This window comes from Elaeis guineensis, chromosome 6 (assembly GCF_000442705.2).
Source record: "Elaeis guineensis isolate ETL-2024a chromosome 6, EG11, whole genome shotgun sequence".
Classification (NCBI taxonomy): Eukaryota; Viridiplantae; Streptophyta; class Magnoliopsida; order Arecales; family Arecaceae; genus Elaeis; species Elaeis guineensis.
In genome coordinates, this window is record NC_025998.2 from 56,147,069 (window position 1) to 56,164,887 (window position 17,819).

At 37.2% G+C, this 17,819-nt stretch overlaps 1 pseudogene; it reads left to right on the forward strand.

Moving 5' to 3' along the window:
* The first annotated feature begins 6,546 nt into the window (after nt 1–6,546).
* LOC140858860 (uncharacterized) lies at nt 6,547–8,017 on the forward strand (annotated as a pseudogene).
* Nucleotides 8,018–17,819: the final 9,802 nt, after the last annotated feature.

The window sequence follows — 17,819 nt, forward strand, 5'->3', positions numbered from 1 at the left end:
TCAAATCAGAATTGATAAGCCCAACCCTGATCAAATCAGACCAAACCATCTCAACGATTAGGTCAACTCTTAACCTAATCGGGTCAAACCCAACTGAATCCAATTCAATTGGACTTGATCAAAAATAATTACTCAATCAAATTAGTTAATTAGCGATCAAATCATTAATTAAATCTCTCATAAATACTGAGTCCAAATTCGATGGGCAATCAGGCATAGAATTCATCGATATGTAACCCTGATCGAAAAGTCCCAACCAGTGGGACTCTTGACCCGGTACCCATAATGTGTGGAACTCATGATCAGAGAATCTTGATTCTCGATCACTGAGTCCCAAATGTAGGATTCTACATCAGCCATGAGATCAGATAGGAACTCTAATGTGTGTGACCCTGTAGGTTCGAACCTAAGCCGGTAGCACAGGAACCAATTTCTGTACTAATCGAAGTGACCATCTAGCAATGGTACCCGACATCCGGATAGGTCGAAGAGTCACAATCGTAACACTCAGAACCTACATGAATATGGTTATGTATAATTCATCCTTTTGACCCCTGTGTTTAGGACGACTCAGGGTTAAACTGTCAACCTGATCAGATCATCTGAATCGTGCTCAACTCAAACAGTCCTGTGACTCCTCACAAGGACTACCTGGCCAAGGTTTTGCTAAATTGAAACACGACTATACACAGCTCCTAAACTGGAGTGGTCAATCCCATCTTGACACACGCACCGACAAGTCAAGTACTTGACTACACCCAGCAGCCTTCCATTACTGAATTAAAATTCAGATAGTCCAGTGCCTAAGTGCAGTGAGTTGCTTGCAAGTCACTGTGGCGGTCTCAGGTCGGAGGGATATTTATACCTATTTCCATCAGAGCAAATCTTGACAGCAGAAATAGCTTTGGAGTCGGTCACGTTCAGTGCAGATGTATCCTTACATCTCACCTGTATGCCATACCAGTGTCTTCACACTCATTAGTTAAGAGGACAACCAACCTATATGGCACACAACGACCTATGCTTGATAAACGTTGTCGTCCTTGGTAACAACGTATCATTTGGTCGCGAACAGATTTAAGGACTAAACGATAAATCTTCCTTTGTCGAGTCTAAATAGTCCTAAGGACTTCACCACAACATAGGAGTTCATTAGAAGATGAAACATTTTGTGATGAAAAAAATACCAAAATAATTTTTATTAATTCATAATTCATGTACAAATATAAAAATAAACATAACTGTCAACAGACTGACGATTGGCTTTGGGATACTATTCCCAACAGTTGCTTCTCGTGAATTCAAATGAGCGCAGAAGAAGTGAGGTGGCGTAGGAGAAAAGTCAAGGTGGTTTGAACCTAATTGAGCCAATCTAATCAAAATAGGTTAAGCACAATTAGACTAAATTAAATCTAACTTAATTAGGCTTAATTAGGCTCAATAAAATCCTAATCAAATCAGAAATTGACTAAGCCCAACCCCTGATCAAATCAGGGACCAAACCACTTCGATGATTAGGTCAACACTTAACCTAATCGGGTCAAACCCAATTGAATCCAATTCAATTGGACTTGATCCAAAAATAATTACTCAATCAAATTAAGTTAATTAACGATCAAATCACTAATTAAACCTCTCATAAATACTGAGTCCAAATCCGATGGGCAATCGGATATCGATGAAAGTCCATCGATATGAAACCTTGATCGAAAAGTCCCAAACCTGTGGGACTCTTGATCCCGATACCCAAAATATGTGGGACTCATGATCAGAGAATCCTGATTTTCGATCACAGAGTTTCAGACACGTAGGATTCATAGTCCACGAGCATTAGGACTCTTCATCAACCATCAAATCAGATAGAAACCTCTAATGTGTGTGACCCCGCAGGTTCGAACCTAAGCCGGTAGCACAGGAACCAATTTTTGTACTAATCGAAGTGACCATCTAGCAATGGTACCCGACGTTCGAATAGGTCGAATAGTCACAATCGCAATACTCCAAAACCTACGTGAATATGGTTACTGTATAATTTATCCCTTTTGACCCCTGTGTATAGGATGACTCAGGGTTAAACTATCAACCCTGATTAGATCATCTGAATCGTGCTCAATTCAAACAGTCCTGTGACTCCTCACTAGGACTATCGTGGCCAAGATTTTGCTAAATTAAAATACGACTATACACAGCTCCTGAACTGGAGTGATCAATCCCATCTTGACACACGCACCGACAAGTCAAGTACTTGACTACATCCAGCAGCCTTCCGTCACTGAATTAGAAATTCAAGTAGTCCAGTGCCTAAGTGCAGTGAGTTGCTTGCAAGTCACCATAGCGGTCTCAGGTCGGAGGGACAGTTATACCCATATCCCATCGGAGCAAAACTTGACAGCAAAAATAGCTCCGAAGTCGGTCACATTCAGTGCAGATGTACCTTTACATCTCACCTGTATGCCATACCAGTGTCTCTACACTCCTTGGTTAAGAGGACAACCAACCTATATGGCACACAATGACTTATGCTTGATAAACATTGTTGTCCTTGGTAACAATGTATCATTTGGTCGCGAACAGGTTTAAGGACTAAATGACAAATCCTCCTTTGTCGAGTTTAAATAGTCCTAAGGACTTCACCACAACATAGGAGTTCATTAGAAGATGAAATAATTTATGATGAAAAATATCAAAATAATTTTTATTTATTTATAATTCATATACTAATACAAGAATGAGCACAACCGTCAACAGGCTGATGATTGGCTTTGGGATACTATTCCCAATATTGAGGTTAAGGAGAGGCTGAGAGGATGGATCCTCACTGTGCCGTGCCACGACATTCTCCACATAATCCGCCTACATAATTTAAAAATTCATTAGTGCTATTATATATTTCAGTATATATAAAAATTTAATAAATAATATTTTATTTTATTGGAGAGAGAAGGAGGAGGCGACGGGGGGTCCGATCCGACAAGGAGAGGGGTAGTCTGATAAGACACGACGGCAGGGAAGGAAGAGGGTTTGGGGGGTCCTATGAGCCCATCGAGGACTCGAGGAGATTTTTTAGGGTATTTATTAGCGATGGCTAAATTTCATCGCTAAAGCTATCGCTAATAATAATTTAAATTATTAGCGATGGTATTCTGTCACTAATAATTAAAAAAATCATCGCTAATAACTTTTGTACTTATTACGATGGATCCATTTTCCATCATAATAAGTCATTGGTAAAAGTACTTATTAGCGATGGCTATTTGCTGTCGCTAATAACTTTTTTCTTGTAGTGCGCTGGCAGTTTGTCACTAGTCTCGCTGGTGATATAGACTCTCAGAACAAATCAATTGCCAATGTATTAGCCCTATTGACGAGATTTTTTATATAATCAGGTTGTCAATTCATATCATTCTTGAATCAAAATTCTTCATAAATCATGTTTCTTATTCTAGTTCGATAGAAAAACATATAATCATGTGGTATCAAAATCAATCAATATAATATATAACAAAATCAATACGTTCAATCATGTTTCATTATAATATTTTAAAATAAGATATTTTTAATAATAAAATATTATTTATCAAATTCATACATCATTTGACAAATCATGTTAGAAAAATATATTATAATTTATCGATAAATTTAAAAAAAATAGAGTAATACTTACTTCATATGCACTCCAACAAATTCATATAATTCTATAATTTTCTTTTCAAAATTTTCAATTCATAGATTAGATCACATTATCCCTCTGCTGGTTTTTTCTTGTTGAGAGAAATACACCCCCAAACATAATTGAGTCTAATAAATAGAGAGGATATAAATAATTAAGACATGATAAATGGTAGTCATATCCTATGGTCTGGATCACTCCAATCATATTAAGTTTATTCAATCAAGGTTGATCAAATCTAAAAATTCTCGGTCTGGTCAAGATAAGTGCCAGCACCCTGTCTGACGATCGTGGATCAAAATTTTCTTTGCTGGTATCGGATCAGAATCATTAAAAGAAATTCTTTCACCGGTTAGTCTTAGAGAAATGATTTCTAGAGATAGAAATCTATCAAAAGAGAACAATCTAGAGAGAGAAAATTTTAGATAGAGAAATTAAAACTTTCTTAGTGAGAGAAAATAGGGATTGAAATTGAAGAGAGAGGAAAGAGAAAGAATCTCTCTCTTTTTTTTTTTCTCTTTTTTTTTTCTCTTTTTTTTCATGGAAGGAGGATTCACTTTTTTTTCTTCTTCCTCTTTTTGTAACAAACAAGGGACTCGTGTCCCCCCGATTCAATCTCTAGATAGAAAACCTCCCGTTGGTTGAGGCTATGGCCAATGGTAACTGGGGCCACGGTGACACAAGGGCAGCATCCCATCGGCAAATGGTGGCGACATATGACGTCGGAAAATCCAAAAGAAAGGGCAGAAGTAGGAGAGATTGGAAATCAAGATTTTCATAAATTTCTGACATCAAATCTTACAAAGATTCAAGCTTAAAACTTATCGAGAACAAAGGGAAGATGGCTAAAAAGATTTATCTGATTTTTGGATGAAAATTGCTTTGATTTTTGGTGACCAAATTAAGATTAATTGCCGGCAAATAAAGAAGAAAATGGAGAGGAAAAAGAGCGGTGATCTTCATGAACTCTAGCTTGAAATTGAAAGGAGGTGGAGGGGCTTTAAATAGACCTTTAAGGGGAAGTATGTCAATTCGATTTAATCTCGAAATCCTGGTGGATTAGGATTTTGAATTGAAGAAGAATCCTTCGAGAATGTTTTCGTGAAATTCTGTTCCCACCAAAATTTGAATTGGAGAAGAATCTTTGAAGAATTCTTCAATGAAATTCTGAGTTTTTACCAAATTTCTAGCACGTACTGATTTATTTATTTTTTATTTTATTTTTATCATTTTAAAATTCATACGGCTGATATTTTTTACTTAGATTGGGTATCACAAGTTAGAGGATTCCATTCATGATGGAGTAACGTTTTGCCTAAACCGTATCGCTGATGTCGTCTAATTATTACTTTGATTAGGTACAATAGACCACGCCAATTCTGACGGTGGATAACACGCTACAGTACCCTTGCATTTCACCAATTCGCGAAATCTACCGTGCATATGCTCCGTGATTGGCCAGGGTCCCTTGAACCTGATCCTTGCGATAATTTCTCGTTGATCTCAGCCTCACCGTTGGTACGGATCATAGAGCCTTGTACAAGGTCGCGGCGTCCGCACATGAAAAGAAAGCAGTCTTGCCTGTTGACGTGGTAGGCGTCCTCCACCGTTCAGCCATCATGTTGTGGGAGGTCCTATGACGCCAAAGGGATAGAGAGAACGTCGGAAAGAAGCGTCGCTTTATGCTTAATTACAACAAAACAGGTCTGCACAGTTGCTCGTCCGTCCATATCTTAAACCGTTAAACGGACGATTGGGATCATAGTCAAACACATCGTAGCATTTCCTAGCTAACATGAGCAAATAGTGATCTGGAATTTTTCTACTAAAAGCACGGATGCTTTAAATGAGTCAGAAAAAAATCTAATCATTTTTTTTAGTAGAAAAAATCTAACCTAATCAAACTTTGATACCGCACATCACATAACGTGAACAAGGCATAATTAATTCGTCTGTGTCGAGCTAATGTGCTTGTAGGGCATTGCTAGTTGTCGGGGTGCAACATGGATGATGAAAAATTTTTATATATCATATTTAATATAAAAAAAATATATCATTTCATTCGAAACATATGATCAATATTTTTTAATATATATTTAATATTTATAATTTTATTTTTTTATTTTAAATAATAAAAATATTTTTTATCTTCTGAAAAAATTATAACATCTTATAATCATAATACGATTTTATACTCAAATTATAATTTTTTATACGGAATAATATAATTTTTTTATAAAATATTATAAAAAAATAATTTTATTATTATTTAAAAATTTTAATAATAAAAATATTTTTCATTCTTTATAATTTTTTTAAAAAAATTATTACATCCTATGCAGCAAGTCATTATTTAAACATAGGATATCGTAATATAGATATAAAATATTATAAATTTTTTTAAAAAATATTTTTATTTTTTAAAATTTTAAATAAAAAATAAAAATAAAATATTAAATATATATTTTAAATTAATAATTTATTAGATCAATCAGATGTTGTATTTTTTCTAAATGCAATGTGCTAAAACTTTCCCCATGATATAAGCTCTCTCGGCGAACAGCGTTGTCCCTCCCGCAAAAAAAAACAGAAGCATGACACGTGTGGGCACCGCCGCACGGGTGCCACACGTGTATGCACTCACCGCTACGACCTAGCCTGTGGAGTCAGTCTGTCCCATCACGTCTAACGCGTCAGCAGTCGCCTCCAGCTCAGCCGTCCCCACCCTGCGGTCAACTCGTCTCTGATCGTCTTTTCTTATCCATTTCCACTACCGAGGAAAAACACGTGGTCTAGTGCAACACGTCCATGGTGCCGAGACGATAACGCTTATGTTACTCTCGCGGTATATTCTTATTAATCCGAGGCTTCGCGGTCTTCATATATGTATATAATGGAGTCCATTCGGATGAGAGACGGTTTTAAAGGGGCGAATAGGATTCTCCGGCGACGGAATCGATAACGCATTTCTCCGTTGGAACCGGGCCTTTATACCGGCTTTTAGCGCGTTTCGGGCTGCCGGCGGTCCACCTCTCTCCGATACCCCTGAGCCCTTTCGTCTCCGATCAGACGTGTCCCCGGTTTCTTCAAAACGAAATCACCAATCACCCTTGTTGTTGATTCCACTCGATCAAATCAAACGGCGACGGTTACCATATCCGACGATGAGGTCGAGCCATCGCCGGATTTGAGCCACCGCGAAGCATGGCGAGGAAGAAGGCCCGCACCGCCCCACCCCCGGCTTCGCTGGAGGGCGGGGCCGGGAGGGCGGTGGCGGCCGCTGCCCGTTGGCAGCCGGTGATCCTGAAGCAACCGTCGAAACCGTCGGCCCGGCTTGCGGAGGTTGCCGGGGGGACGGCGGCTGGTTGCGGGCGGTGTGCTGCTGCTGCCCATGCGGGTTGGCGAACCTTCTGGTGCTTATGGTGGTGCGGCTGCCGGCGGTGCTCTGCCAGCGGGCGCTGAAGGCTAGGACGAAGCGGCGGGCCGTGATCAAGAAGCCGAAGGACGGGCGGTTCGGCTCCAAGCAGGACGGCAGCGGCGGCAGGGTCCGGGCGGGGAATGAGGAGGGCGTGGGTCTCCACGGGGCGGTGGCTGTGGCTGTGGCAGGGGAGGCATGGCCGGCGAAGCCGCCGCCAGCGGAGGCGACGGAGATGGAGAAGGAGATGTGGGCTAAGTTCTGCGCCGCGGGGTTTTGGAGGAGCCCGTCACAAAGAGAAGAGGAGGAGGAACGACCGTAACGGCATCGGCATCGGCATCGGCAGCGGTCTCGCTCACTCTGTCTACCTTTTGTCTCCTGATTCTCCGCCGTAAAAAGTTAAAAGGTGGTGTCATTTAATTTCTTTCTTTTATTCACTCTTTTCGTTTGTTCTTACCTCCCCCAGGACTTGATTTTTACTGTTCGGCTCGTGACCGCTGCATTCCACAGAAGGAGATGTGCTTCGAAGATCTTATATATAAAATTTTAATATAGTTGGGGAGACGAGGGACCATTGCTGAAATTTCTATCTTTATTATATATGTCTGTGTATATTTATATTTATATTTCAGTCTTATGTTGGATGATGGCTAGAGTAACAAGATTAAGTAATAGATTATGCTTAAATAATGATCCAGTCGGGATGATGAACAGTAGCATTTTTTTTTTTCCCTTTGGTTTAGCGGGGAACGGAACGGAATGGGGTCGTTCTGTATGAACTATTTGGTGTCTGATCAGTCAAAAGTATATGAACAAAATTTACGGTAAGGTTTGCTTGAATAAACGTTGTCGAGATCTTTGATAAAGGCTGCAAGATTTTTTTACTTAATGGTTTGCTTTGATTTTTGAATTTCGTCTGACTGTGAATTTGAAATGGTGTCAGATCTGCACTCATTTTTTTCATGTTTGCAGTGCTTTCTAGGACTAGAGGTCACACTACTTTCCACACTACTTTCTTTTCTATGGTTCACCTTCACCACATGTACAGATCTCACGTTTCTCGTCTTCTTTAAGTATTTTTTTTATTAAAAAAATAACATAAAATATGAAAATAGAATCTCACAATTGTTATTTTGGTTAGAATGCGAGAAGCATGTGAGAAAAATTGTTAAGCGATCAATAATTAATATATTGTTGCATTCAATAAAATAATATGGTTAACTGTTAAATGGTTGTTGCTCTTAGAATTGATTTTGATGATTACAAAATATTTGAGGAGATTACTAATGATTTTTGCTTGAAAAAAAATTTATTGTATTTCAGAGGCAAAATCGTAATTTTATCAGATCTGATTCGAAAGTCTCAAAAGCAAGAACAAAAGATGTGTAATCTATTGAAGGTAATTTCAACATTTTTGGAAGTGTATTTTGTAAGAAAATCATGTTTATATTTTTGAGTTGACCCCATGAGTCGACTCATGGCTAAAAGGGCTGAACGGCACGCAAAATTTTTGGCTGGCACACTCTGTGAGTTGACCCCATGAGTCGACTTCTTGGCATGAGTCGATCTTATGAGTCGACCTCTATTGCTCTACAGGTCAAAATTACAGAACAGTCATTTTCTGCTTCTTTTCCACAGAGGTCGATCCCATGAGTCGACCCCTGTGATGGAAAATTTTGCAACGGCTAGTTTTTAACCCGTTTCGATTGCATTTAATGCTTATTTAATGTGCTCTAACAGTTCTATTTCAGCTCAGATTACTCTCCACCATTATTTGAAGTTATAAAAGGCACTTAAAGGAGGTAATCAAAGAAAAAAAAGAGATTTGAAAAAGTTTCTTCAAGCATTCATTTCAACCCTAAGCAAGAGCCCACTTAAAAAGGTCAAGAAGCTTTTATTTCAAGTTCACCAACTCCTCAAAAATTCATTCAAGTCTCCAACCACTTTGAAAAAATCAGAAAGAGCTTCCTTCTAATTGTGTAAAGTGTATTTAAAGTATTATTTACTCATTAAAGGAGCTACATCTATACTTTTATGTGATTAACTCCTATACTCTATTTTTGAGTTGTTTATTTTGTTTTGGAAGGAATCCAAAATGTGAAAGGTTGATCCGAATTTTGAATCAAATTGTATTGGGTTGGCTTATATCCGAAAAATAAGTATTCTAGCTTGGGATAGCTAGAGTCGGAGGTTCCGACGTTATATTCAGGTTGAATACAGTCTAGTTGATTTAAATTCCCAAGTAGGAGCTTGGGGAGTGGATGTAGGTGCAAGGTTAGCACCGAACCACTATAAATCTTCTTATTTGTGTTGTGCTTACTTGCTTTTCTTTTAAATTTCTTTATTCTCTTGCATTCTTGCATCCAACTTCTACACCTTGCATAAATTACACTCTCCATACTTATCTTGCTCATTATTAAATAATCTTCATAGTTGTAAGTTAAGTTTAAAATTTTTAAAACCCAATTCACCCCCCTCTTGGGTTGCATAGTTGGACAACAAGTGGTATCAAGCTTGGTGCTCTAGCCCTACTTTGATTTAACCATCAAAGAGCTAAAGATCTATGGCAACTCAAGTTGGCACTTCTCTAGCCGAGGGCAGTCCACAAACCGACATCCACTTTTCAATGGGTCAAACTATACCTATTGGAAAGCTCGGATGAAAATCTTTATTCAAACTTGACTATGATATGTGGAGTATCATAGTAAACGGACCACATACACTACACACACCCACTAAATTAATTGATGGTGTGGAATCAACCAAATCCGAAAAAGAATGGGATGAGGTTGATAAGAAAATGGCTCAACTAAATGCTAAAGCCATGAATGTTTTATTTGTACTCTAGATGCTAATGAATTCAATCGTATTTCAACATGCATGTCTGCTAAGAAAATATGGGATAGATTAGAAGTAACTCATGAAGGAATTAATCAAGTGAAGGAATCTAAAATTAACATGCTCGTACATAAATATGAACTTTTTAAAATGGAGTATGATGAATCTATAACTAAATATTTATTCGTTTTACTGATATTATAAATGGTCTAAAAAGTTTTGGTAAGTCTTATTCTAAGTGATCTCGTGAGAAAGATTCTTAGGTCTTACCAAGAACTTGGGAAAGCCAAAGATCTGAACATCCTACCCTTGGAAGAGCTTCTAGGATCACTGATGACACATGAGCTGAGCATGAAACAACATCAAGAAGAAGAAGTCAAAAAGAAGAGGACAATCGCCCTCAAATCCATGGCTCAACTTGATGAAGAAACTGATGATATGAAAAATGAGGCAGATGAAGAAATGACTCTCATTACTAGAAAGTTTAAAAATTTTTGAGAAAAAGAACAAGGATGAGGAAGAGGCCACCCACAAAAGAGAACATAGCAAAGAGAAAGATAAGGAGCAACTCCTTATTTGCTATGAATGCAAGAAATTGAGACACTTTAAGTCTGAATGCCCACAACTGAAGAAGGGTCCTAAGAAGTACAAGAAGAAGGCCATGATGGCTACATGGAGTGGAAGTGATGAGTCAAGCTCTGAAGAAGAAGACTCAAATGAACAAGCCAACTTGTGCCTTATGGCATATGAAAATGAGGTAAATTCTGAAACTCCTATTGACTTTACTTTGAAGAACTTCATGAAGCTTTTATGATTTAATTGATGAACTAAAGAAGCTAGGGATAAAGAACAAAGAGTTAAAATCAAAGAATCAATACTTACTAAAACAAAATGAGAGTATTTCTAATGAAAAATCAATCCTGTCTCAAAAAATCTGAACTTAAAAAATGAAATTCCAAGCTAAAACCAATAGTTGAAAAATTCACTTAGTTCAAATAAACTTAATATGATATTTGAAAATCAAAAGGCCGTTTATGATAAAGCTGGTCTTGGCTACAACCCCTTAAAGAAATAAAAGTTTCTAAAAAATATCTATGTAAACTCTTCAAGCAACAAATTTTCAAACATTACTTGCTTCAAATGTGGTAGAGTAGGACACAAGTCATACACTTGTTTCTCTAACAAATCCATAAATTCTAATGTAAAGAAAATATGGTTCCAAAAGGAACCATTGTGACTAACCAAAAAGACCCAAGAAAGCTTGGGTACCTAAAGTAAAAACTTGACTTTTGCCTGCAGGTGTTCTAGCATCCCAAGGAGCAAACGAAAATGGTATCTTGATAGCGGATGCTCGAGACACATGACTGGTGATGAATCCCAATTCATCACACTTGATGCTAAGAATGGAGGGATGGTCACCTTTGGAGACAATGGCAAAGAAAATCATCGGTATAGGTAACATTGGTATCACTCCCTCCAAGTATATTGAAAATATTTTATTAGTAGATGGTTTAAACATAATTTATTAAGCATCAGTCAATTTTGTGATAAAGATACAAAGTTATTTTTGAATCTTCTGTTTGCATAGTAACTAGTCCTATTAATGAAGGCATTAAATTTGTTGGGCATAGACATGATAATGTTTATATGTAGATTTGAATGATCTATCCAAAATAAACATGCAATGCCTAGTAGCCTTGAAGCCAAGATTAATGAGACTAGTTGGCTTTGGCATCGTAGGCTTGCACATATTAGCATACATTCACTTTCAAAACTCATTAAGAAGGAATTGTTATCGGTTTACCCAAATTGAATTTGAAAAGGATAGAATTTGTATGCATGCCAACTAGGTAAACAAACAAGAGTTTCATTCAAATCTAAAAATATTGTTTCAACTTCTAGGCCATTAGAACTATTGCACATGGATTTATTTGGACCTACTAGAACTACTAGTCTAGGTGAAAAATGATATGGTTTTATAATTATTGATATTTCTCGTTTTACATGGATTTTCTTTTTGGCACATAAGGATGAAACTTTTCATGTTTTCTCTAAATTTTATCGAAAAGTCACAAATGAGAAAGGTTTTTCAATTCAAAATATTCGAAGTGATCATGAACCGAATTTGAAAATCAAGATTTTGAAAAGTTTTGTGATGAAAAAGAATTGGCCATAACTTTTCGACACCTAGGACACCCCAACAAAATGAGGTAGTAGAAAGAAAAATAGAACTCTTAAAGAAATGGCCCGTACCATGCTATGTGAAAGCAACCTTCCAAGATACTTTTGGACGGAAGTAATTAACACATGTTACATATTAAACCATGCTTTAATTAGAAAATTTTAAAGAAAACTCCCTATGAGCTTTGAAAGGAAGAAAACCAAATATTGCATATTTTCATGTTTTTGGTTGTCGATGTTTTGTGTTAAAAATGGTAAAGAAAGACTAAAAAATTTGATGCAAAATCAGATGAAGCGATATTTCTTGTTACTCCTCTTCTAGTAAAGCCTTTAGAGTTTTCAACAAAAGAACCTTAGTAGTAGAGGAGTCAATATGTTGTCTTTGATGAAACTAACGATCTTCCTTCAAGGAAGAATGAAGGTATTGATGATGCAGATCCTCTTATAGAAGGGATTGAAGAAGATCACTCTAAAAGATTCAACCATTCAAGATGATGAAAAATATGAAGACAAACAGGATGAGAAGGTAAGAACAACAAGAACAACCTCAAGGTATAAATGATCTACCCAAAGAATGAGGTATGATCACAATCACCCCAAGAAACTAATCATTGGTCCTACACATGGTGTAAGAACTCATTCTCACTTAGAGATGCATTCAATCATTTTGCTTTTGTCTCTCATCTTGAACCTAAAATCATAGACGAAGCTGAAAAAGATTATAATTGGATTAATGCAATGCAAGAAGAACTTAATCAATTTGAAAGAAATAATGTATGGACTTTAGTATCAAGACCTAAAAATTATTCAATAATTGGCACAAAATGGATATATAGGAATAAATTGGATGAACATGAAAATGTAATAAGAAATAAAGCAAGATTGGTTGCAAAAGGTTATAATCAAGAAGAAGGAATTGATTTTGATGAGACCTTTGCACTGTTGCTAGATTAGAAGCAATTAGACTTCTATTGCATATGCTTGCTTTTTGAATTTTAAGTTATTTCAAATGGATGTCAAAAGTGCTTTTCTAAATGATATATTGCTGAAGAAGTTTATGTAGAACAACCCTCAGGTTTTGAAAATCATGCTTTTCCTAATCATGTTTTTAAGTTAAATAAAGCTCTATATAGTTTAAAACAAGCACCCCGGGCTTGGTATGAAAGGCTAAGTAAATTTTTACTTAATAATAATTTTTCAAGAGAAAATATAGACACAACCTTTTCATTAAAAGAAATCAAGATGATATATTAGTTATACAAATATATGTTGATGACATTATTTTTGGGTCTACTAATGAAACTCTTTGTCAAGTTTTGCAAAGCTCATGCATGGGGAGAGTTCGAGATGAGCATGATGGGAGAACTTACATTCTTCTTCGGACTCCAAATCAAACAAACAAAGGAAGAATCTCCATCACCCAAAGCAAGTACACAAGAGAATTACTCAAAAGATTTGGAATGAGAGAACTCCAAAACAATTGACACCCATGAGCCCATCATGTAAGCTTGACAAGGATGAAGAAGGTAAAAGTAGACTTAAAATTTTATAGAGGCATGATTGGTTCTCTATTATATTTAACTGCTAGTAGACCTGATATTATTTTAGTGTTTGTCTATGTGCTCACTTTCAATCAAATCCAAAAGAATCACACTTGAATGCAGTTAAAAGAATCCTTAGATATTTAAATGGTACACAAACTCTAGGATTATGATATTCTAAGGACTCATTAATTGACTTAATAGGATATTCAGATATCGATTTTGCTGGATGTAGATTAGAATAAAAAATACTAGTGGAACTTGCCAATTTCTTGGAGTTAACCTAATCTCTTGGTTTAGCAAGAAACAAAATTCGGTAGCACTGTCTACGGCCGAGGCCGAATACATTGTAGCCAAAAGTTGTTGTCTCAAATCTTGTGGATTAAGCAACAACTCGAAGACTTTGATGTTAAACTCAATGAAACTCCCATAAGATGTGATAACACTAGTGCTATAAATCTCACTAAAAATTCAATTCAGCATTCTAGGTCAAAACATATTAAAATCAGGCATCATTTCATAAGAGAATATGTCCAAAATAAAGACATAATTCTTGACTATGTTTATACTGAAAAATAATTGGCTGACATCTTTACTAAGGCCTTAAGTGAAGATAAATTTTGTGAAATTAGGAAAGAACTAGGAATCCTTGATCCATCAGCTTAAGTATCTCTCTGATTCCAAATTCTTAATGCTAAAAATTCATTGAACCAATTTTTGAGAGCTCAATTTTCTTTTTGTTTTGAGCTCAAAAGCTCAAATTATCATTCACATGATCAATATTTGGGTAAACATCTTTCTCCTAATATTTTAAATTTTTTTGAAATTGTTTTATCATTTTTCTGAATTTCTCTATGCCATGAGTCGACCCTAGGAAAACTTGTAATTATGTCAAAATCCTTCGGACGCTCTCTTTTCATTGAGATTTCTCTTAGAGCTGACCCAACTCTCCGTTTTCTTCCTTCCGCCGAACCAAAGGTCTCCCTCTCTTCTTCCTCAAACCCAAGATTTTCCTTAAAATTCCTCTCCCACCGACTCTCACACTCCAAATCGCCCACTAAGGAACCAAGTTCCTCCCCTTCTTCTTTATTTGGAGCGATTCGAGCTTACCATAGACTCTACCCGTCTTTTCCAAATCGGTACATCACTTCTCCAAAATCTTTATCTTTCCACTAAAAATCCTTCATCTCTCCTCACATTTGCTCTCCTAAGTTTCGTGCTAGTCCTGCCGGTGCAAATGGCTCCCAAGATGAAGCTTCCATAGAGGAGAAAATTCATTCATGGGATGGAGAAAAGTGTACGTCGAAAGAGACTAGCAACCGAGACCACTTCTGCTTCAAACCCTGCTCCTGGTTCAGCTTTAGCTTCAACCCGGTCACCAATCACCATAGTAAGGTACCCCTCTCTGATAGAAAAGTAGAATCCGAAAAAAATATTGATTTCAGATTTTTTGAAAAAGAAGGGTTCACCATTGGATCAAAGATTAAGGACCAAAGATGGAAATTTTACTGCTCCTTAAAAGAAAATACATATGTCGATCTTGTCAGGAATTTTACCTAAATTTGGGGTACAGCAATGAAACAGTGAAATCCACAGTGAAGGGTGTAGACATTAGCCTAGATCCTGTGCTTTTGGGGCAAATACTTTATTACCATGTGAGGGGTATACCAACATGGAGCTCCCAGTTAAAGAGGAAGGAATAAATGTTATCCTAGGGAGAACCTTCACTGGAAGTTTGAACAAATTAGAGGCAAAGATTCTTTCCATTGAGATGAGACTGCTACACCACATGGTAATCAAATTATTTTTTCCTAGAAGTGGTAGACACGATCTTCTTTCTGGTAGGGACATCTGTATTATGTACATGTGATCACACAAACCTCCCTGAACCTCCCTGCATTGATGTTTGAGGCCATGAGAGAGACCTTGAACAGGTCCAAGGCACACTTGCCTTTTGGTATGGCTCTCACCTTAGTTTTTAGGAGGTTCGGAGTTAGTTTTGAGGGGGAGGCTGTAGCTAGACTATCTCACTCCGACACTATCAACCACCACATATTGCATCGCATGGGATTTTTTAAGACTGATGGTGGTTGGATAAAAGGTGTGGAAGAGAGAACTGAGGATAGAGCAGAGGAGGAAGGACCATTCTCACCCCTTCGTGATCATAGAACAGCATCACCAGATATTCAGTTTATTTCTGATCACGAGACTGGCCCGTTAGAGTCTGTGAGGAGACATACTTCAGTTCCACAGCCGGACAGCCGGGCACATCCTTCAGAGCTCAAATTGGCAGATGATCAGATTGAGATGATATTCCAGCATGTAGCCTCCATTCTATCTCGACAGTTTGGTACTTCTGTCTTTGCACAGAGATCGACATCTCAGGATATATCTGATCAGACACTGATTCCTCACATTTCCACTATTTTCCAGATGCTCACTGATCAATCGGTACGTATTGAGCAACTTGAGGGATGTATTCTGAGATTGACAGGCAGAGTTTTGGATTTGCAGGGGCAAGTATTAGCTTTAGCCCCATTCCCAGCCGCATGAGGACATCACAGAGGTCTCAGACCTATCTGCAAAGGCGGCTAGACTTCGAGGAGTCTTAGAGAGTAATTTTGATTTCTTGAGAAGAGAGATCAGGGGCTCTAGTGAACATGCTTCTACTCAGTTCAGTGCCCTGATGCAGTCTGTCTCGAGAGCTTTGAATCTTCTGGACACCATCAGACTCTCACTCGTAGCTCAGTCCATAGCTTCTCAGGCTTCAGGATCTTCTCACCCCTCTACTCATGCTGGCACCTCTACCCGTAGCCGAGGCAGACGCGGTCGAGGTCGAGCTCATGGACATGATCCTACATCTCCTCACCCTATCTCTGATTCATCAGACTCCGATCCTTCCAGCCATGACATCTATTAGATCCAGTGTAGTCTGTCCTTTCTTTTATTTTTGTCTAGGATCTATCTTGTGGGCTATGTAATGTGTTGACTCATTGACTCTTGGATAGTTTCTATCCATGAATTTTGTACTCTAAGTTGACTCATATGTATTGAAACACCTATGTATTCAGTCACTTTTTGAATATATATAGATACTTTGACCTTCAATGAATGTCTATGAATGTGATCAAATTGAATTGCTTTTAATTATGAGATATGAAAAATAACTTATATTTGTGTTGTGAAATACTATGAATTGCAATATCTTCTAAATGAGCAAATTGGTATATCTTTTACGTTTGCTATATTGAGGGGGGGTAAAACAATGAGCAATAAAGAAATAAGCAATCAAAGAAGGAGGCTAAAGAAGTAAAATTGATCCCATCAAAAAAGGGAGAATAGAGAAAATATGTCCTTAAAAAGAGAGTAGAGAATCTTAGTTGATGCTGTCAAAAAGGGGGAGTAGAGAATCAAAATCAAGATTGAGCAATAAGTAATAAATCAAGATTGAGCAATAAGCAATAAAGAATAAGCAATAAGTAAATTGTTAAGCAAATGGGCACATGTGTCAAAGAATCAAAATCATCAGCTTTTTTCCCAAGCAAATGAACTTATAAGTAAATTTCAATTTTTTAGTAAATTTCAAATTTATCTTCAAACTGCTTATGATGCATTTCGTTCAAATACTTAGTTATAATATTTAAGTGATGCATCTTCATAAATTTAAAATTCATGGTCAATATTTTATATATGCTTTTGCTCAAGTATTTTGTCATCATCAAAAAGGGAGAGATTGTTGCTCCTTGAATTGATTTTGATGATTACAAAGTATTTGAGGGGATTACTAATAATTTTGGTTTGAAAAAAAAATTATTGTATTTTAAGGACAAAATCATAATTTTATCAGACCTGATTCGAAAGCCTCAAGAGCAAGAACAAAAGATGTGTAATCTATTGGAGGTAATTTCAATATTTTTGAAAGTATATTTTGTAAGAAAATCAGGTTTATATTTTTGAGTCGACCCCATGAGTCGACTCATGGCTAAAAGGGCTGAACGGTACGCAAAATTTTTGACTAGCACACTCTGTGAGTCGACCCCATGAGTCGATCCCTTGGTATGAATCGATCCTGTGAGTCGACCTCTGCTGCTCTGCAGGCCAAAATTACAGAACAATCATTTTCTACTCTTTTCCACAGAGGTCGACCCTATGAGTCGACCCATGAGCATGAGTC